The following is a 23,202-nucleotide window of genomic DNA, read 5'->3' as shown; positions in this document are numbered from 1 at the left end:
TAAAGACAACAGAGAGAAAGAAAGGGTAATATTTCTTTCCTCAAGATAAACAAAATTGCCTGTTTGTTTTCTGTATCTGTTCCATATTTGTCTTATTTTTTAGATTTCAGGAATAAGTGATAACATACAGTATTTGTATGTTACCTCCGTCTAATTTGTTTCATTAAGCATAATACTCTACAGGTTCATCCACATGGTTGCAAATGGCAAAATTTTACTATTTTTTATGACTGACTGATATATCATTGTGTATGTGTATATATATATCTCACATCTTTATCCATTCATTTGTTGATGGACATTTGGGTTGCTTAATGTCATAAATAGTGCTGCTATGAACACTGAGGTGCATGTATCTTTTCAAATTAGTGTTTTCATTTTCTTTGGATATATAACCAGGAGTGGAATTCCTGGATCATATGGACGTTTTGTTTTTAGCTTTTTGAGGAACCTCCATGCTGTTTTGCATAGTGGCTGTACCAATTTACATTCCTACCAATGGTATACAGGCATTCTCTTTTCTCCATATCCTTACCAACATTTGTTCAAAATAAGGACATTTTTAAGGGTCACTGGCTCAGAATTTTCAGCTTTCATGTATGTTCTGAAAAAAAAAAAAAGTTAGTTACAGATAAATTTTAAAAGGAATTTTTTTTAAAAAAGCGATGAAATAAATTTCATATCAGTAGAGATGAAGCAGAAAAACACCTGGTAAAATTATAAAAGAAAATTAGAAAACTATAAAACATTATCCTCAAGAAGAAAAGTGCACTCCTTACATAAATACACAATTAAGAGATGCAATTGCTCTAACTGTATGATGAAGGCACGTTTCTATTAAAAAGAAAAACTCATTCACTCAGCTGACTGTTTCCAGCTACTAGATTTAGGATCTCCTTTAGGGTAAGCCATTTGCATCCTTTATCCCAAGCACCTGACCATTTAGCCAGCATGAATGTCCCTTAGGCATTTCTCCCTTCACCTGATCCAAATCAAATTTCCTCTCTCAGGTATGCCACCATATCTGGACTGAGAAAATAAGAATGACTGTTAACTTCAGTTCTTTTATACTCTGCAACCAGGGAGTCACCAATTTTTTTTTACCCCCTACCTCTTCAATGAAACTTCAATCCACAGAGTCTTCTATCTCCTTTCTTCTAGCTTGGGCACTAATCACTAACAAAGAACCATTCTGAGATCTTAACTCGTCTCTCCTCCTGATGGGTCTTTTTCTTTGATTAAATCCACCATTTAAATGCAGAGATTTGACATTGTGCTGTGTAAAATCGAAAATAAAAAGTGATGCTTTATCTTAGTGAAGAAATCACTATTTTCTTGTAGTGTCCTTTCTCCTTTTCTTCTACAGCAACATAATTCACAACTGTTACCTAACCATGTGTCTAAGTAGAACAAAAATTACATTTCTCTTTGTTTTTTTGCAGATAGATATAGCCATGTTTTGGTTCAAAGAATGTAAACTAAAGTGGTTGTGCAACTTCTAGGAGACAGTCTTTAAAGGACAAAGAATTTCCTTTTGCTTTATTTCTTTCTGAGAGGCTGGAATGGAACTATTATCACTGGAAGGGGAGCAACCATACAAGATAAAAAAAGTAAGACATATGTTGAGGATGACGAAGTTGGGTCCTGGATGATGACAGATTCTTCATTTCTAGTCATGGACTGGATATGTTTATGTACAGAAGAAATAAGCCACTATCATACTTAAAGCTTATAATTCCAGGTTTTCTGTCATTCATATAAATATTTAATTAAAAAAATTCTTTTCTACCTACAGGTTTATTCAACAAAAAACAGTCACCAACTTCACAGAGATGGGTGACCACATCCATGACCAAATCCTCCTCCAAACTGGAGTTCAACTGCTGACTCAGCCTCCCCTTTTCTTGTTGACACCTTCCCCCCTCCATAATATTAGACTTCTTCAATGACCATCGAGGCTGTTCACGATGTGTCCAAAACCTGTCTTCTAACATTGGATCCGACTACATTCTGGTCTGTTTCCATACATGTCAATTTCAGCAATCTACAAAAAGATTAAGAAATGTAGAATTCCTAATTACTTAGAAAACTCAAAAAAAAAAAAAAAAATCCCACGGGATCCAACCATACTGAACCATTACTATATTCTAATGTATTCACCTTTACTTGGCTTTGAAAGAACAAAAAATGAGAGGTGAATTTACTTCCACGTGTTTTGTTTGTACATCCTATTACAATATCTGTTCCTATGACTGGCTATAGTTTATCAGCACATTCTTTGGAAATTTAAAGTAAGGGAGATCCAAACAGCCTAGGCAGTGGCACACACACAGAGACGCTCTAGGTGTGCAAAATATAAAGCCTCTGTACTCTTCGCAGTAATTGTCTCTAGGTCTGGGGAAACTAGCCACTGAATATTTCTGTGACCTTTCCCCCTCCGCATGCATATACACAACCACTGAGTCCTATTTGATAAGGGTTCTCTTATTCAGTGTTTTAGTACTTGTTACTATTGAGTCCAAATGCAAAATTTGATGAATACCTTCCAATTACATCCTATTTGGAAGCCTTATGCAATTTATTTAAAGATCTATCGTTCTCATTGGCTCTCATTTGCAGCATCGTTGTACTCCTTCTCATCTGCTGGAGTGGTGATTGTCGGCACTCAGAAATCTGTCAGCAGGCTTAAGGGTGCCCATCTCAATCAAAGGGAAAAAATGACAAAAGGAAGCATTATGCCTCATTAAATGGTATTACAGACACTGCCGTGCTCTAATCTGTAATTGGCAATAATTCCAAAATCACACAAAGAATGGCCTCCTGTGAATTTCCCAACACCTTCAAATTCAGACCAGTTGTAAGATGTTTAATGATTATATTATACAGTCGATCTATCCAAGCTGGAAGAAAACTGCCTCTCTCCATTCTAAGTTGGAACAGATACATTAGAGACAAAGCAGAACCTTCATGAGAGAAGACAAATGGTGATTCACAAGGCTCTACTTGGGGGTGAGAGTTTTGGAAGAATTTTACTGCCATACCCTGACGTCCATTACACAAAGCCTTCAACACTAGGAGTCCCTGTTGTTGGTGCCACAGAGCAAGGCCAGCCACCTGCAGGTGTGCTGACTACCCTTCACCTCTTGAGTTGTTTGTGCCAGGTGAAAGCTGAATCACATCCATGACACGACACGAAGTTTGCATTATGCCTGCAGAGGCTGTTGGGCTGTAGAGGATTGGAGACAGACAAAGAGCTTTCACTGCCTCTGGCTTATAGTCAAGTTCCTTCCAGCAGCAATGCACTTTCACAGGAGGGAAAAGCTAAGAAACGAAAGCAGCAGGGCAACTGCAACAGTCACTTCAATAGTTGGAATATCTGGGGTTGTTTTCTCTTCCTCAAATATTCCAATCCCAGAAGTGGTTGGTGGCTTCAGTGGGGTCAATGACAGCAACTTGAATTGAATTGCATTCACTCTTTTGTTACTTGAGTAAACACTATACATCAAACATTGTGCTCCATGTTAGCAATATATGGTTTCTCTCCTACAAAAACCTGGGCTTGAAATTAAAATCAGCTCATGATACAGAAAAGAGTTAAAATAAAGAGTAATGATACGGGAAAACGTTTTAGGTCCATGAGTAATACAGTGGAAGAAGTGGAGAAAGAGAGACTTCAGTGAAACTTCTTAAGAAGTATCCAGGGAAAGAATATCTCCATCAATTGAGATAGTACTCTGGATGATCTGGATGAGCTTTCTTGTGTTAATATATGCTATGCATCCACCAAACCTAAGGAAAGTGTACATCTTTCAGTCCACAGTCACATCATATTTGAAATACATCTGCAATAAGCTGAGGTAGGCAACAATTAGTTCACAAAAACTTCATCATATTTAAATAAAACCTCTAGACCTTTTCAACCCATATATTATGCACTAGAAAAGATGATGCATGAGAGCAGGGGCTATGGCATTTTCACCTGCTGTACCCCCAGAACCTAAAACAATACAGGGCATATATAACAGGCTTGAGAGTAAATGACTGAATGAATGAATGATGAATGCATGGGGAAAGCCTTTCTACAGACACAACTGTAAAGACGTACTGAAGCAACCAAGTACATTTCCTCAAAATACGAAAAGAAGACTAATATAAATTCATTTCCAATTCCATTCTACTGACAGCAAACCCAAATGCTATTTCTAACATAAACATATCTACAGTAAACAGTTTTTCAAAACTATCTTTCTGTGACTAAATGCTAAGTCCTAAACTTTTCTTTTTATAGATTATACTGATGGGCATGGACTCAAAAAAAAAAACAAGCAAAACGTTGCTGCACCATATTATGTTCATTTCAGTTGTATTGCACAGTGATTTAACATTTGCATCCATTATGCTACGATCAGCGTTGTAAGTCTGGTAACCATCTGCCCTTATATAAAGTTATTACAACATTATTAAGCATATTCCTTATGATGTATATTAAGTCCTCATGGCTTATTTATTATATAACTAGAGCTCTGTATCTTTTAATCCACTTCACCTATTTTGCTCACGTGCCACTGCCCTACCCTCTGACAACTAGTCATTTGTTCCCGCATCTCTGAATCTGTTTTTGTTTTATTTGGTTTTTTTTTTTTCAGATTTCACGTACAGGTGAGGTCATATAGCATTTGTCATTGCCTGACTTATTTCACTTAACATAATACTCTTTAGATTAATTCATGTGATTGCAAATGGCAAGGTTTCATTGTTTTATGGCTGAGTAACATTCCATTGGATATATGTATATATACATACACACATATATATAGCACATCTTATTTATCGACTGATGAACATTTAGATCACGTCCTTATCTTGGCTATTGTAGATAATGCTGCAGTGAACACTGGGGTGCCTGTATCTTTTCAAACTTGTGATTTTGTTTTCTTTAGGTAAATACCCAGGAGTGTAATTGCTGGATCAATTGATGGTAGTTCTGTTTTTAATTTTTTGAGGAGCCTCCATACCATTTTCCATAGTGTTAGCACTAACTTACATTCCCATCAACAGTGCGTGAAGTTTCTTTCTTCACCACATCTTCACCAGCACTTGTTATTTATTGTCCTTTTTCTGATGATGGCCATTCTGATAGGTATGCAATGGTAACTCACTGTGATTTTGACTGTACTTCCTTGATGAACAGTGATGTTAAGCATCTCTTCATGTGTCTGCTGGACATCTATATGTGTTCTTTTGAAAAATGTCTGTTTAGACACTGTGCCTATTTTTTCTAATTTTTAATCAGATTTTGTGGATGTTGAGTTGTACATTTTGGATGTTAACCCCAGTTACAGTAATCAAAACAATATGGTACAAGCACAAAAACAGACACGTAGATCAATGGAACAGGATAGAGAGCCCAGAAATAAACCCATGCTTATACAGTCAATTACTCCACAACAAAGGAGGCAAGAATACACAATGGGGAAAAGAAAGCCTCTTCAATGGATGACGTTGGAAGAACTAGACAGCTACATGCAAAAGAATGAACGTGAACTACTTTTTCACATCATTTACAAAAATAAACTCAAGATGGATTAAGACTTAAATGTTAAGAGCAGAAACCATAAAACTCCTAGAAGAAAACATAGGCAGTACACTCTGATATTAGTGCATTCGTCTTAGCAATATCTTTTTTTGGGGGCGGGGGGGATTTATCTCCTCAGGCAAGGGACACAAAGGCTAAAGTGAAAAATAAATGGGACTACATCAAACTAAAAACCTTTTGCACAGTGAAGGAAATCATCAACAAAATGAAAAGGCAGCCTGCTGAATGGAAGAAGATACTTGTAAATGTTATCTCCGATAAGGGGTTAATATTCAAAATATATAAAGAACTCATACAATTCAACATCAAAAAGACAACCACCCGATGAGGAGCAGAGTTAACCAACTTGTTCAAGGACACACTATTCATGGCAAAATCAGAAAGAGAACTCAGAACTTCTGGGCCCCCAAAACTTTGGGGGAGCATTATGGCAAGCATGTGGACTCTAACTGAGACAGATCTGGGACTGAACGCTGCCTCTGCTATAAACTGGTAAGATAAAGTCAAGCATAGTCCTTTGCCCAGTTGCCTAGCTTTGACTCTCCAGTCTTCTACTTGCTGGCTTGTGTGATCTCAGGCAAGATATGTAGCTTCCCAGAACCTTGGTCTTACTAATCATTAAAATATAGAATTGAAAGGAATAGAACAAAATGGATAATTATTGACTTGCACAACCACAAACTAAAAAAAAAAAAACAAAAAAAAAAACAAAGTAGAGTTAACTTCAGCTAGAATTGACCCAGTGGCACCAAGGAGCAGTTTTTTATTTCTTTAATGCCATCATTCTTATTGCCAGAAGCTCCTTCCCCAAAAGTCCACCAAAAAAAAAAAAAAAAAAAAAAAACCTTCCCCAAAGTCCTTTTGGGATCAAAAAATGGCTAGAGAGCCTCTGAGTCTCACATCATCCTTTTCCTAGATCATTCTTCAAATAAAATGTTTCACACAATAGGCATCAAACAAGACCTAAGATTTACCTGGTTTTCATTGGCTCTTGTGCCTATCATTGAACAAGCAGTTGTGGGAAAAGGGATGGGACGTGCTGACCAATTCTTAGAGCTTGCGTTTGGGTAAATTCTCCCAAACTACCTGGTTGACAATGGGGAAGGAGCACAGTCCTCGTGGGAGACAACAGTATTGATGGCCAGAGAAAGGTATGAATGTGTGTATATGTGTGAGTGAAGAGGACAGGTGTGGTAGCAGGATGTTGTGATGACATATGGACCCTAGGAAGGCAACTGACAAATACTCGCTATAGATACTGAGTTCAATTTAAATTGACGGCAAAAAGAGAAGGCGGCCTTCTCCATGGGAGGTGAAACAAAGTTTCAAGAAGTTGATTTCTGAGTAGTGTTCTTAAGGGCGGGTAGGCTGTCAGACTATTATTATCCACTTAGGGCTGGAAATAAATCAAAGTAAAGGGGAAATCTGTAGAACTTTGGCCACTTCTTTTAGGAAGAGCCTCATGAAATTTACCAATATATGTGCTAGGAAAGCCTAGACCTTCAAAAATTTTGATCAACGAAGAGTTACTTGATCAAATGCAATAGAACCACGACATTCTGTACCATCTCGTGAAGATTCATATTCAGTACCTTCCAAGCAATTTGCATTTTGTGTTTTATTCCTTAATTTCTCTCTTCTGCTCCCCCAAAACAAGTTTTGTTCATTTCAGTTTAAACCACAGTCTTTTCAAGTCATGGGCCTGGACATGTCATGTTTAATTTACCAAATGAATATATGATCATTTACATTTTCATAAACTGTGCTTTTGTTTGATGAGGCATGAATGTTTGACTTGATTCATACGAGCTTCAATTTTCTTTCAAGGAAAAGGTGCAGCCACACTGCCATTACCAAGAGAGAAAGCCGTGTATTTTTCAGGGAAGGGCTGCCAAGCCCCTCCAACCTCTGGACCTCAGCTTTGGGGCTGGCTGTGGGTTCTGAGGCAGCTTTCCTGGAGCCGGGCTGGGGAGTGGAGAGCAGCAGTGGGGAATTTGTATAAGAGGTGCAAAGCTCAGAGTAAGTTGAAAAACCCTTTTTTTCTCCTTTGCTTTAAAACCTCCTCCTCCTTTGTTTTGCTTCTGTGGCTGATTTCTTCTTTTTAATTGTTATTATTATCCTGAACTAGGCTGAACTGCCTTGTTAAACACTCAGGCGTGGTGACAACGTCATGTGCATCTCTGTTCCATAAGCACTAGTACAATGTTACCAACAAAAGGAGGCTCATAGTAGAACTATGGACAGCTCACAGCATAGCAGGTGGTAAATATATATGATGGGAGGGGAAGGAGAGGAAAGTTTGAGCTTTTAGGATACTGGAAACATAGGAATAGTAGCCTGGGTCCTGATTCCCCAGTTGATGCAATGTTACCAGGACTCCATTTGTTTAAAGAATCTGGAGACTTGAATGTTTGCAAATTTGCTGTTAAACAGAAATGAGAAGATCTTTAGGAGAAAGTATATACAAATGGATAGAAGCATAATAAGAAATTTGATATTTTCAAAATTCTTGTGGGACCCCAACCATGCCAAAATACCATCTCTTGGTACAACACTCCCTGTAGAAAACACAGAAGCAACACAAAACCAGACCAAGGCACACTGTTTAGCAATATAGATGTATAGCCCTCCCAGGTTATCACTCCTGAAATCATGGTGGGTTGTTTAGTTTGCTTGTTTTTTTGTTTTTGAGTACATGATGGAGTTCCTGGGAAAGTAAAGGAATTCCCTAGAGGCTCAATATGGCAAGCGTGTGTAAATCTGGTAGTAAGGAAGCATTTGAGTGGACATTTGTACTAAAAGCATCTGCATATCCTGAGAGCCTAGAGCTCAGGGCATTGCAATTGGGAGGAGATACAACTTTACTCCCGTATTTTGTAGCTGTCTTGTGTGCTAAATTCTTTATTTATTTACATAAGCTGGAAATTGTATTAGAGTTCTTCAGAAGAACCAACAGAATAGAAGATGGAGATATATATGTATATATGTATCTGTATATGTACGTGTGTACATACATGTACATATGTATACGTGTGTATATATGTATATGTTTACAGACTATATATATGTGTTTATATATACATAGAGAGAGATTTGTTTTAAGGAATTGGCTCACACAGTTGTGGAGGCTAGCAAGCCTGTAAGCTCCAAGGCAGGCCAGCAGGCTGAATGTTCTGGCAGGAGTTGATGGTAGAGTCTTGAGTCTTGAGTCTGAAGGAAGTCTGTCTGGAGACAGAATTCCCTCCTCCACGGGGAACTTCAGTATTTTCCCTTACGATTTTCAACTGATTGAGTGAAGACCATCCATGTTATGGAGGATAAGATGCTTTACTCAAGGCCCACTGACTGAAGTGTTAATCTATCTAAAATATACCTTCACAGAAACATCTGGCCTGGTGTCTGACCAAACATCTGGGCACCGTAGCCTAATCAGGTGACAGATAAAATTACCTGTCACAGGAAGCATTAGCAGAGATGCGTGTGTATGTGTCACACAGAGAGTTCTTTCCTCCTATATTGTAATTATAAACTATAATATTAGATTATATATATCTGCACAGATGTGTGTGTCTATCTAGCTCATATTTTGAAACAGGTTTTTTTTTTGATTAAAAATACTTTGCATTGAACTAGAGTCGATTTACAATGTTGTGCTGATTTCTGGCGTACCTCATAGTAATTCATTGATACATATCCATACATACTCCTTTTTGTATTCTTTTTCATTGTGGATCATTACAAGGTATTGAATATAGTTCAATAGATCAAAACAGATTGTTTTTTAACCCCAACCTCATAAGTGAAACCAAGTATATAAAAAAAGGAAGCTTCAGTAACCACTGGGGAAAATTTTTCAGGAATGCTCGCTCCCGGCTCAATTTGAGGCACCAATTTTTACAAAGGCCCAGAGTTTAGTAGGCTGTATTCTAATAGCTAGAAATTGGACTGACAAAAAGCAGGATTAAGAGGAAAATTAACCAGGTTCAAACCTTTCCTCTCTGTCACATATTCTCCTTATCTGTAAAATGAAAATGATGATACAGTGATAGGCACTCAGCCCTGAAATCGAGAGGGATGTAGGCGCTTGTGTGCTTTGGGAGGAAAGAGACTCCGTAAATATTACAGCTTATTTAAACTCCTCTCATCTTAGACAAACATCCCACAGGATACTTTCTAATTTATCCTGCCCTAGGGTCAACTTCATTAATATGCACCAAATGAGCAGAGCAAGCTTATGCCACCATGGACACAGAGTGCAAACAAATGGGTTGATGCTTTTTCATTTCTATTCTTTCCAATTCCGGCGGTAATTCAGGTAGGTTCAGGTTCTAAGGCCATAGCCATTCGATTTACCCAAGTCAACCACTGACAGCCCACTCTCCTCACACATGACTTTCATTCTCTCCAGTTTGTTTCATTAATTTCTGGGATTTATTTATCAAAGGAGGAGGTTGAACTGCATGACACTGAAGGTCCCTTTTAGTTTTGATTCTAGGATTCTTAGTCATCATAAATGATGCGGTTTTAAGTGAAAAGGAAGGATGCCAAGAATGGGCTCTTTCTGCTCAAAGATGGTGCTGTTGAGTTTGGCAGGATATAGATGATGAGAAGCAAGATCAGCCTACTTAACTGAGAGAGGGCTGCTCACCCTTCCGTTCACCAGTTACGTCCTCTCTGCGAGAAACTAATGCGAGGGACCTGGGTGCAACCTGTCTGTTCTCAGCAGTATCCTCTTCTTAACAGGGTTGTGCTGTGTGCTAACTACCCACCCACCTTTGCTTTCAGAATAATGCAACTGTTTTCATTGTGGTCCTCTTTCCCATTATTCCCCTCTTAAGACAAGCCCTCCAATTATTTATCTTCATTTAAAAAATATGGTTTGATTTCCTTCCTCTCTTTCTTTTATGTGATTGCCATATAATTTTTTTTTTGGTTTGCTGGGTCTAGCCATCCTGTAGTTTTGAAAGTTCATAAAAGAAATCCATCTTTGGGGAGTCCTTAGCAGACACCTTCACAGCACAGGTGCCATGGGAAGAAGAGTAATTTTGGAATCTGTTTGTAAGGATTTCAGTCTTGATTTGCCCCTGATTGTGAGACTGAACACAAGTTACTTTTTCTCACTAGTTCTCCTATTCCTTACTTAAAACGCAGGGGCCTCAAGTTCCCTGAGCTCTCAGTTTCCCTTGTTCTAAAAGTTTTAAGTTTTTTGCACATCAGTCTCATTAAAAAGAAGACAACAGGCCCCAAATGGAGTTACTTATGCCAAGCACCATGTCACCAAACCGAGACTTAATTAAAGTTTCAGATCTCCTAGAAATGGATTGTCAAACCATTAAGTCAGGCATCACCTGATCAGCACTAGTTAGGTAATCCATCGACAGAGCCTGGTTGTGCCTAAAGTAAAGAAACCTTGCAATAATCAGTCCCCTTTCTTGCTAGTTCTGCTCATTTTTTGCTAATTTCTTCCTCATTTCTGCTCCTTTCAAAGTGTCTCATTTTGTACAGCTCCTCAGAGCTCCTTTCTCTCTGCTAGATTGGATGCTGCCTGATTCATGATTTGTTGGATAAAGCCAACAAGACCTTTAAAATTTACTCAATTAAATTTTGTTTTCTAACCATCTAAATAGAAATAGAAATCAAAAAAATAATCTAAAGCAAACATTCATCTAGACTAAATGAGTACATTTCTCAGAGAATAGATTTTTTAAGTCCTTATTTTAAAAAACTAAAAAAAAAAATTATTGAAGTTTAGTTGATTTATAATGTTGTGTTAGTTTCTGGTGGACAGCATAGTGATTTGGCTATAATACATTATATTTCATTATAGATTATTACAAGATACTGAATACAGTTCCCTATGCTATACAGGACCTTGTTTATCTATTTTATATATAGTAGTTAGTATCTGCAAATCTCAAGCCCCTAATTTGTCCCTTTCCCTTTCCTTCCCGCTTTGGTAACCATAAGTTTGTTTTCTATGTCTGTGAGTCTATTTGTGTTTTGAAAATAAGTTCATCATTTTTTTTTGATTCCATATATAAGGGATATACTATGATATTTGTCTTTCTCTGTCTGACTCAGTATACTTCACTTAGTATAATAATCTCTAGGTCCTTCCATGTTGCTGTAAATGGCATTATTTCATTGTTTTCATGGCTGAGTAACATTCCATATTTTACATATGCACACACACACATACATACACATATACACACACACACACACACCACATTTTCTTTAAAGTCCTCCTTTTAGGGGAGGAAAGTTACCCTGTGGACTCCGGCAAGAAGCACGTTCCACTGCAGAAGCCACAGTGGCTTAGGAAGCCTTAACCCTGCCAGGGCTCCCTGAGCTCCTCTCTACAGTTGAGTTTGTATATTGGAGACTCAGTTTTTCAGAACAGGTAGGACTTCCAGAGAACGAGGCTGGAGAGATGACAAGTTAAAAAAAAAATTATTTCCTCATTCTGGTTAATTTAGTAAATTTGATGTTTACTTTGGGGCAAAGAGGAATCTGGTAAGAATCTATTCAAAATATTAAAAGAAAAAATATTAGGCAAAATTGCTTCCCTAAACAAAGGACTTTAGATTATTTTTTTGGTTTCTTTTCCTTTCCACTTTCTTTTCACTGACACACAGATGCGTATCAAAGCTAAGGGGGAGCACTGGAGGGAACTGGCGTAAGGGAGCTTTTGAAACATCAGTAAAGTTTTGGAAGGTGTGTACTTCACGCTGTTAATGCTGATTACTTCAGAGAAGTGCAATTACAATGCCCAGTAGAAGGGAAGAGGAAATTACTAACTTTTAAAATATTTTTCTTTTCTTTACCATTTGCTTTTTTACAGGGCATGATTACTAGTGTCAAATCCATATTTGTTTTCCTTAAAATTATAGTATTTATCTATTGTTCTATATTGGACAGAATTGGACTTGGACCGGGATGCCCAAGGTTAACAATTACAAGCCTCAAATGAGATTGTGAACATAAGGACACTTTGTAATTTTAGGTTATAAAAAAATGTAAGGGTTTGTGGTGCCTAGAAGCACTCACTGAAAGCATTGTATTGTAATCCTGTTAGTTTAGTAATGCTTTTCAGCATAAGTTCTAGAGTAGGACATACAAATGTCTTTTATTCAATCATTCATTCATTAAAAAAAAACATTTAGTCATTCAACTAATCTTCAGAAGGGCCTGCTGTGTGCTGGGTTCTCTTTAAGAAATATGAAAGGGATAAATATATATGAGTAAGCCAGACTAGGTACGTTTCCTCTTGGAATTTACACTCCAGGGAGGAGAGAGGGCCAATATGCAAATATGCAAAACAAAACAACCTGATAATAACACACTGTGGTCAGTATTGTGAAGAATGGTGCCGTGGCAGTGAAGGTCGAGGAGGGGCCAAATGTAGGTGATGTATAGGTATCAGGGAAGAATCTCATCAAATGTATACATAAAATGAACAAGTAAATCAGACTAGATTAAGCTGCCAGGTGAGGCTACTTCTTTCAAACATAAATCCCTTGAAGGGTGTTATTGGAGCCCAGGGCAGGCCGCCCCAAAATATGCTTCAATGGTGTGTTAAATATTTTGAATTAAAATTACTTGAGAAACAGCTTATGGAAAAAATGATATAAAATATACCAGTCTGACACTCCCCTCTTTTCCCCTGAAGTTGAGAAATAAATCTCCCATGTGAAGGCATTCTCTCTGTGCCAGGAGGAGAGAAAAAAAGCATTCTTATCACAGAGTTATGGAATTCAAGGCTAAGAAAGGCGTAAAAACACACTGTTACTTCTTTTTTATAAGTCTACTACCCAAGCACAAGCCCCTTTGTTAAATCTTCACAAATAACTGTCCTTTTTTTTGGTCTAAAAGTGATATAAAAACAACCTTCTTTAGTCATTTCAAGGGTCTATTTCTATAAGAACCCTGTGTATACAAATTACATTTTTTTTACCCTCCTGTTAATCTATCCTGTGTCAATTTAGTTATTAGACCAGCCAAAAGAATTCAAGTTGGGTAAGGAAGAAATTTCCCTCTCCTTGACACTTGGTGTGGCCAGCAGGATACTGGCTGGACCCCACCATCCCACTCTTCTGACCGCAGCTGGAGGCTCCTGGGACCCCTGATAAAGGCTGGCAAGAGGTAAGAGTTCTTAGCAAAGCAGCCTCCTGGACCTCTGACTGCAGGATCAGATGGAAAGGAAAAGGTGGTGAGCATCCTTTTTCTCTCTTTCTAAACTTAGACTAGCACAAGAAAAATATTCGTGGAATGAGTTCTGTAGATCATAGTGACTCTGGTATTGGGTAAATGTGTATAAGTTTTATTGATCCTTTCTTCTCCGAGATGGTCACTCTTTTTCTTTGTCTCTGAGTCCTTTGTCATAAGGAGGAAGAACCGTAGAAAAGAACGGCGGTTTTAGACCCTTCATCAGCCTGCTGTTTGAGCTGGCCTCACAGACTGGTGAGTTCGTGGCTCAGCAGATCAGAGTCTGTTTAGACAAGCCTTGCTATGGGTCTTCTATGTAAAAACAGGATACAGTTTTCCCTTCTGTCTTGTTCTATTTCCTGAGAGCTTAGGCTTGTGACCAGTGAGCACATCCTCCCCGATCTCCAGCATCCGAAAGCTGCACTTACTGGGGTGCACAAGGTGACCAGCTGAATAGACTGGGGATCCCAGACAAGGAGTCAAGCAGCTGTCTCTTTGTCCGGCCAGGCCAGCTCATAGGGAAGTTTGTCATAAGGGGCCCCAGTCCATAAGGGACCTTTGTCATCTCAACCTCTGTTACTTGTTAGCACTAGAAAAGTGTCATCCCAGTAGTGCCTGCTCGGTATCACAGATTAATGGGTCTATAACTAGAAGTGTCACACATTCTCGTAGGAAACTGGAGACACCATTTTTATACCATTCTTACCACCTGTACCAGGAAAGGACTCTTCCTCTCTTAGACCAACACTGGGAGTGACCTATCTGGATCTTGTGAGGGCCATGTACTCTCTTGGGAGATGCCACTTGTATCTTTGATTACACCATAAAAAAGGCTTACTGACTTGAGTACCTATTTGAAATTAATATAAAATCCTATTTGTGAATAACCAGATGATGGAGCTTTAAAAATGGCTTTATTTGAAAGGACTTATTTTAAAAGCTCTCATCATAAACAGCTGTCGTACTGGTACTTAGGGAAGGATCAAACTGAAAGGAATACACACACGCACAGTATAATGACTAGCCTTAGAGAATCCCTTATTAAGATGAAAGAATTAATCCCTTATTAAAAACATCTTAATAATAATAATAAGAAGAAGAAGAACAGAAATTAGACTTAAAACAAAGACCCGACATAAATTCCCTTTCTTAAGGGAAAAAAAAAAAATCACCCATCTCCTCAGCAGTTCCCCAGATTCAGCCACAAAAAATCAAAAAATAGATGAGCTGGACGTCAATATTCAAGAGCTAATAGAAACAACTATCTTTGTCTTGCAAATCCCGACAAAACCAGAAATGCAACTCTAGAAACAAGATCAGGCCCATCTACTTTTACCGATTCCCAGACTCACCTATTCCTTTCAAAATGCTTGTAGATATTACAAAAGATCAGGAGGATATCGGAGCAAAATTGTCTTGTACTTGAGAAAAAAGAGGAATATTTGAAAAGGAATTTTATATATGGTTAGGACCGACTAAGATTAGAATAAATTTAATTAAGTAAATGAGTTTTAATATCCAAAGTAAGCTGGTGCAAAATTAATGTTTGGTTTCTCTCTCTGTTAAAGGAACAAAGTTTTCTTAGGTTACTGGCCTGCTTTTAATGAGAAATTATAAACAAAGGTTTTCTTTGCCTTGAATGTAATCTGTCTAGAAAAACAAAGAATCTATATTTGGTCTTTATCATGTCTTTGATTACCTAGCATAGAAGAAAACTGGGTCCTTCCAATATTAAAAGACTTTTACAACTATTTAACTTCCTTTATTTTCCTGTGAAGTCTTTGTCACTTTGATTAAGTGGATAACTCAGTACTGTTCCACAGTGACCTATGATCCTATTTGACCAAATGTTTTAAAACCTTTCCAATATTTTGGACAAATTTCCCAAAAGTCAAATTCTACATAAAGTCTTATTGATCTACAAATAACTTTGGGGTTCTCCAAAGGGCTTCTGGAACACCTCAAAAGATTTGTTTTCTTATCTTATGAAAGGGCGAGAGTAAACAAATTAGCCTTATTTGGTATGTTGTTGTATGGGAAGTCTTGTTAAATGAGTAATAATAAAACTTCTTAGATTATATTGTATAAGTAAATGCCAGTAATGTAAATGTTCTAAAAATTATATGAAATTTCTAAAACTTGGATATATCTTAATACAATGTTATCAGCTATAATTTCAGTTATTCTCTTAAAATGTTGTATGTTACAGAGACAACCAAATTTCCTTGTCAATTGCATTATAGTAAATCAGATCTTTGATAATGGACCTTTTAAAATCTTTTATCATTCACAGACAGTTATTGTTTTACTTAGATGCTTTTACAAAGTCTTCTTGCAAATGTGTTTTATCTTCAGCAAAAGTCATGGAAAGGTATCTAACAAGTACTCTAGAAAACAAGTTTCTGATGATTTTCAAATCATACCCCTGAACTGGGTAAGAATTTATAAAATCCTAATGGAGAAACTGATGGCCTCATAAAACTAAAAAAAGATCAAGCAAAACAAGAATTAATTATATGGGACTAAATGAACTGAGGAAGACAACTGTATTTTTTATGATTTTTTTAATTTAAAAATTATTGATTTTTCAAATGTTTTGTTTCTCCAGATTTAAGGAAAACTTTTTCTCTTTTCTCTTAAACTAACTATGACTTAAAGCAATTTGGTAAATTATACTTTTGTAAGTAGAATTGAAAATTTATCTTTTTCTCCTTATCTGATCCCTCTGGAATTCAGAAACTCTCAGTGAATACTCTTATGCTCTTGGCAATACAGTTATTTACAGAAGTTCAGTAAGAAGCTGTTCTCTTCATAACCGAACACAATTTAAATGTTGATTATATGAACAAAGTTTTGACTGGGTTGTCATATTTGAGAAATACATACATAGACTTACATATGACCAGACAGCTTTAAGAAACTAAGGTTGACTTTATGAACAAATAGCCCCTTGGACAAATAGCCTTACGGGTTCCCAGCAGCCTAACCGGGTGAGTAAGGAAGGTCCCTTCCTGAAAAGGCCAGGAAGCCAGAGTATTTTGGGGACCTCAAAAAGAGAGGAATTCACACAAAACTATGGGTATTGCAGAGAAGTCTGATGGCAAATGTTTGGCTTGGTTTCTTCGGCTTCAAGAGGCTATTAAAAGTTCAATCGGTAGACTATAGAAAGTTCTAGCAAAGCAGATATAAAAAAGCCTATATGGTTAATTGTTATTATGCCGTGCTTATTCAAATAACGAGGCTATTTATTGAATCTAGACTTACTTTGTAAACAGGTGAGTCTTAATTTGATTATCTTTGGTAAAATGAGGGGGTTTTAGGGAAAAAAATTAAGGTGCAGTAAAAACTGTAACACACGCTTGTGGATATTAGATCCTAGTGCTGTTAATTTTCCTTGAGGCTTTGTTATTTACCTGAAAACTAGGCTGTACCTTGAATTTTTCTAGTTTTCTCAAATATCTGGCTATAACTCTCTGAAATAACATTTCCAGTTTTCTCCCACTCTTTGTCTTGGACTCACTGAGAATGAAAATGGCCCTTTTTCCTGAAGTTCAACAAACGGAAGCTACATGCCTTAATATAAACTTTGGAAAAATGACCACAATAGCTCATGTGTAGACAAGTTTCTTCATGCCTATTGCTCTATGGACCGCTCTGAAAATTTACCTGAACACCTGATGACATCATTAGAGACATTCAAACTACAAAAGACGCTTCAACCTTGGCATGTAGAATTCTTCTCAACTAGCTACCCTCAAAACTCAGAAACTGATGGACAATTTCCTCCAATTATTAACCTTTGTTTTTTCTTTTGTCTCCATAGAAATGCCTCTTATTAAATACCTGATTGCCTGCATGATAGACTTAACTTTGGGAATCCACCTTTACCATCAACTCCTGAAATGAGTTTAACTGAACTAACCTATTGTCAAGACTAATAGACTGATTCAACAAGATGACACAGTTTAGCAGCTCAACTTGTAATATGTGAAACTTGCAAAGGAAGTTTCAGAGGAGGGAACTGTTGGGGTCCAGGGCAGGCTACCCCAAAAGATGCTTCAATGGCATATTGACTACTTTAAATGAAATTACTTGAGAAACAGCTGGTGCAGGAAAAAAAAAAGTATTAAAAGACAAGACAGAACAAACTCTGACTCTCCTCTTTCCCCCTGAAAGTGAGAAATATAGTATCTCCCTCGTGAAGGTAGCCTCTCTATACCAGCAGGATAGAAAGCATCCTTATCACAGATTTAGGGAGCTCAAGGCTAAGAATGCTGTATAAATAAACTCTGTACCTCTTTATTAGTCTGCTGCCCCAAGCACAAGCCCCTTTGTTTTGTTAAATCTTCACAAATACTGTTTCTTTATCTAAAAGTGATATAAAACAACCTTCCTTGGTTGCTTCAAGGCTCCTATTTCTATAAGAATACCATGTATATAAATTAAATTGTTTTTTATTCCAGTTAATCTGTCTTGTGTCAATTTATTTATTAGACCAGTCAAAAGAATACAAGAGTGGTAGGAGGGAAATTTCCACCTCCCCAATAGTGTGTTCATACGTAATTGATGCTGGTTTATTATTTTCTTCTGCAAGAAAGAAAATTCAAAGTTTATTTTCTTGCAGGATTTCTATGGGAAAAAAAAATGGAGAGATTGACATAAAAGGTAACCATGTAGTTTCTTTTACTGGGAAGAATACAGGTTTGTGATATTAGAGTTCTGGTTCCAGGTCTGCTTCTTTCCTAATTGTGATCTTGGGAAGCCTTAGTTTCTGCATCTGTGTCACAAAAGCATTTTAAAAGATGCCCTCTATTATTCCTTTGCTCTACTGGATGTATGAGTCTGAATATAAACAAACACTTGTTCTGTTTAAATTGTTTTTCCTTGAAGAGAGTTAATCCTATAGCTAAAAGCAATTAAGTCGAAAGCAAGGACAGGATTAAAGCAAACTCAAGGACCATGCAGGAAATGCACCCTCGGTAACACAGAGATAGAAAGCTTTCTTTAAAATTGTTTATGTCTGAGTTTGCCTAATCTAGGGGGAAAACCAGGGGGACTCCCACGTCAAATGCATCTGATTAAAATCCTAATCATCGCTTACCAGCTACGGAATATCGTGCAAGTTTTTTCTCTTTTTTAAAATCTACTTTGAGCCTCAGTTTTCTCATCTAGGAAATAAACACTAGGAATAAATGAAATAGTGTTTTCAACATGCCCAGCACACAGAAGTCACTCAATAGATGCTAACTGCAAGTACACCTCACTTAGCAGCATGTGAAAGAGTGATTTTTTTTTTCCTAGTAACCATCAGTGAGGACAGTGGAGTGAACTCTTGTACACTCTGAGCCGTCGTGCCTAACTGCTCTTTAGTGGCATTCAACAAAAGGTTCCCTGCTTTACAACACAGTCGTCTTTCTGTCATTAATACCTCGTTTTCTGGCCAATGGTCATGAAAATGGACAAATATTTTGGTGACTTTCCAAAGAATAAGCATACAAAACATTATTTTAATGTTTCAAGTACATACTAAATATTTAAATTTAATTTTATTACCGCCAGACACTGCTGAAGGTCAGATGGGTGATGGTCTTGCTCTAATCTTAGAAAAGGCTACACTTGCACCACAAGGACAATTACAATAAATGCTAGAAAGAGGCTAGCTGGTAAAGTCCTCTAAATTTCTGTTGTGCATAAGTAATATATCTTTTATAAGGATTAATATTTAACTACCTCATATAATACTGATTCATTTAATACTCTCATTTTTAGGATAATATCTTGTGTGATAAATGATGCAGAAATGTTATACATTTTTAATAAGCTTGCTTCTTTTTGTTATATTCCTTTATTTTTTGGTAGATTTTTGTTTCTTTGTTTATTGAGGCTTTTTCTGCGTTGCCTATTTTGAAAAGCTAAGATATTGGATATTGGATAATATAAAGCTAAGATATTCCTATATTAGAGCCCAAAACAGGAAAAAAATATGAAACCTTTAAAGTCAGATGCTTAAAAGAGGTAGTTAAGTGGCTGTCTGACTGACTTAGCAAACACAATTTCCTCACCTTCACCCGTGGGAATAATATTTACTACTTTATAGAAATGTAGTGAAAATATAATGAAATCATGTACATGAAAGTATTTATAAATTAGGAAGCACCAAAACACATGCATAATTACTACCAAAAGAACAATGATATAAGCTCTCTTACTTGTACTACTGAACACTTGGTTCGTTAGAAAAGTAAATTTCACTTGTTAGATTGACGATAATTATATAGAATTTTTAACTCAAGAATGGTGTTCGATGGCTGAAAAGCCCATCATCTAAAACCAGTAAGGTAGATCCAGGAATTTTCACACGGATCAGTGACAGCAAAAGAAGGACACCTGCTACCCAAGCAGATTGGCCAAAGAATCTTGGGCCAATGGTAAAGCCAAAACGACAGATAGCATTTAGTACTTTTAGATTAATTTTCTATCATAGTAAGAGGCAAATTTAATCCTTTAAAACAAATTCTAACGAGTCTTCAGATAGGGCATAGAAAGTTGAATGAGACCGTTTCTTCTACCCTAACCATTAGAGGGAAAAAAAAAAATGAATCACAGCTTCCAATAACCTATCAGAATAGCTGAGGGTACAAAAAACCTAAGTAAACTAAATTCCAGAAAGAGACAATACCTACCTAGGTGAGAAAAACTCCATATCTGGCTTCATTCTTAATAAAATGGCAAAAAAAAACAAAAAACAAAAAACAACCAAACCCAAAATGAGTGAATGCACCATGAATAAGGGTAAAGAGAAAAAAGCCAAGCTTTTAACAAATTTCCACTGTCTCCATTAGGTTGGCATGATGTCTTACAATTCAAAGGAGCCGCATTCCCGGATAAGTCTCCATCCACCCGAGCATCTTTTCCCGGGGTCCTTGGGGGATGACACGCTCACAGAATATCCATGGCTGAGCACAGGGAAATCCCTCCCAGTTGTGCCAGACCTTTCTGTGCTCCAGAAATGATCTGTGGCCAGGTTTAGGGTGTGAAAGCTGAGGAAGAACCCCCCGAGGAGCCCTGGGCATTACCTCATGCACGGCAGCAACTTATTGGAGATGGGGGCAGAGCTGGAGGGAGAAGAAAGCTCTCCTGTGGTGATGAGATCAGGGAGAGGATGAAAAGGAAAAAGAATTCCTCAAGGTTCAAAACATCATGTATTAGGAAAAAAAGAGAGAGAAAGAGAGGGAGAACTCTTCCATGGTAAGGAAACATGGTAACGGGCTGAAAAATAGGAACGCTCCCAAGTCTTACTGCAAAGACGTAAGATAATGTGACCCACAATGTAGAATACAAAATAAAGCAGCAGCCACCATGAATTAAATAATTAAAACAAGTAATTGTAGGCATGGAAGAAGAAACACACATTGGAAATGCAAGTACTCTGAATAAAAGTGGGCAAAAATAAGGAAGATTGAAATAGTTGTCGACTGATTGCAATAAGAAAGAAGAAAAAGGCCAAACGATGTTTAAAATAAAAAACGACTTCAAAGGAAAGCAAGGAAGAGCATATTCTACCAAATGGGACATTGAAGAAGATAGGAGTTAGGGGAAATTAGAGGAACCCCAAATATATGAAATTAAAGTAAAAATAGGTCAAAATTATCTTTGATGTAATTTAATATAGAAGACAGGCAATGAATATCCAATATACATGTTATATGATTCTTTGAAGAGAATAATAAAAAACACTTGGACAAAAATAATGTTAAAAACAATCATCTAAAAAAACCCCTCCAGAAATAAAGAAAACACAATTCACTGTAAAAGAGAAGCAAATGGTTCTAAAATGTATAAAAGGTGTTAAACTTATTAACTCATAATAAGTAATACATAAACTAAAACAGTACTGAAATAATATACTACACTCATCAATTTGACAAAAAGTTAAGTTTGGTAATATTCTCTATTGGAAAGGCTGGAAAGGAAAAGATACTCTCATATACTTCTGGTTTGAGTACAAAATGTACAAGTCCAATGTATAAAAATTTTCTAGTATCTCCTAAAAAATATTTTTGTTCTCTGATTCAATAATCTCATCTCTAGGAATCTATCTACTTCTTTGGAAGTATAAAATAAAATATGTACAAAGTTATTCACTGTAGCATTAATTGTAAAAGAAAAGTATTTTAAACAACCTAGATAAAAACAATGGACATAAAAACAATGGAATATTACAGCATCCTTAAAACTAAACACACAAATAAGCAAATGAATCAAGGGAGTTTTCTGTATCTTATTTTGGAGTGATATTCAAGACAAGGAAGTCATAATGAAGATCAATATACTTGGTAGTCATTTTTCAATATGAGAAAGGAGTGGAAACAAGGACATATTAGGCAAGAAAGATGGCAGGAGCATAAACAAGAAACTAATAATTATTAGTTATAGGATTTATGATGGTGGAAACTGAGGTGGAATAACAGAAGCAAACCTTTCCTGAGTTAGCATTCTTGAGTTATTTAAATGCTTTATATGTCTGAAAAGTAAAATAAATTTAAAAGGTGCGTCATTCAAAAATCCACAAATGACAAATGCTGGAGAGGCTGTGGAGAAAGGGGAACCCTCCTACACTGCTGGTGGGAATGCAGTTTGGTGCAGCCACTATGGAAAACAGTGTGGAGATTCCTCAAAAGACTAGGAATAGACTTACCATATGACCCAGGAATCCCACTCTTGGGCTTGTATCCAGAAGGAACCCTACTTCAGGATGACACCTGCACTCCAATGTTCATAGCAGCACTATTTACAATAGCCAAAACATGGAAACAGCCTAAATGTCCATCAACAGGTGACTGGATAAAGAAGATGTGGTATATTTATACAATGGAATACTACTCAGCCATAAAAACCGACAACATAACGCCATTTGCAGCAACATGGATGCTCCTGGAGAATGTCATTTTAAGCGAAGTAAGCCAGAAAGAGAAAGAAAAATACCATATGAGATCGTTCATATGTGGAATCTAAAAAACAAACAAACTAAACAAAAACAAAGCATAAATACAGGACAGAAATAGACTCATAGACAGAGAATACAGACTTGTGGTTGCCAGGGGGGCAGAGGGTGGGAAGGGATAGACTGGGATTTCAAAATTGTAGAATAGATAAACAAGATTATACTGTATAGCACAGGGAAATTTACACAAAACGTTATGGTAACTAACAGAGAAAAAAATGTGACAATGAGGGTGTATATGTCCACGTATGATGGAAAAATTGTGCTGAACACCTGGAATTTGACACAACATTGTAAAATGATTATAAATCAATAAAAAATGTTAAAAAAAAGAACTATCCAAAGGGAAATAATAAGTATTGGTTTTAAGAAAAAAAAAAAAAAAAGGTGCAAG

At 36.8% G+C, this 23,202-nt stretch overlaps 1 protein-coding gene and 1 long non-coding RNA gene across 6 annotated transcripts in view; one reads left to right on the top strand and one right to left on the bottom strand.

Annotated features, from left to right (window-relative positions):
* Positions 1–23,202, bottom strand: part of LRRC4C (leucine rich repeat containing 4C) — a 1,083,236-nt gene that overhangs the window by 291,667 nt on the left and 768,367 nt on the right. The gene's annotated exons all lie outside the window — the stretch shown is intronic.
* LOC123619577 (uncharacterized) lies at positions 13,445–18,261 on the top strand. Its single transcript, XR_012509853.1, has 3 exons — positions 13,445–13,808; positions 13,971–14,059; positions 17,296–18,261. It is a non-coding gene; the product is annotated as an uncharacterized LOC123619577 (long non-coding RNA).

This window comes from Camelus bactrianus, chromosome 10 (genome assembly GCF_048773025.1).
Source record: "Camelus bactrianus isolate YW-2024 breed Bactrian camel chromosome 10, ASM4877302v1, whole genome shotgun sequence".
Taxonomy (NCBI): domain Eukaryota; kingdom Metazoa; phylum Chordata; class Mammalia; order Artiodactyla; family Camelidae; genus Camelus; species Camelus bactrianus.
Note: the sequence above shows the minus strand (reverse complement) of the source record. Positions and strands in the feature narration are given on the sequence as shown.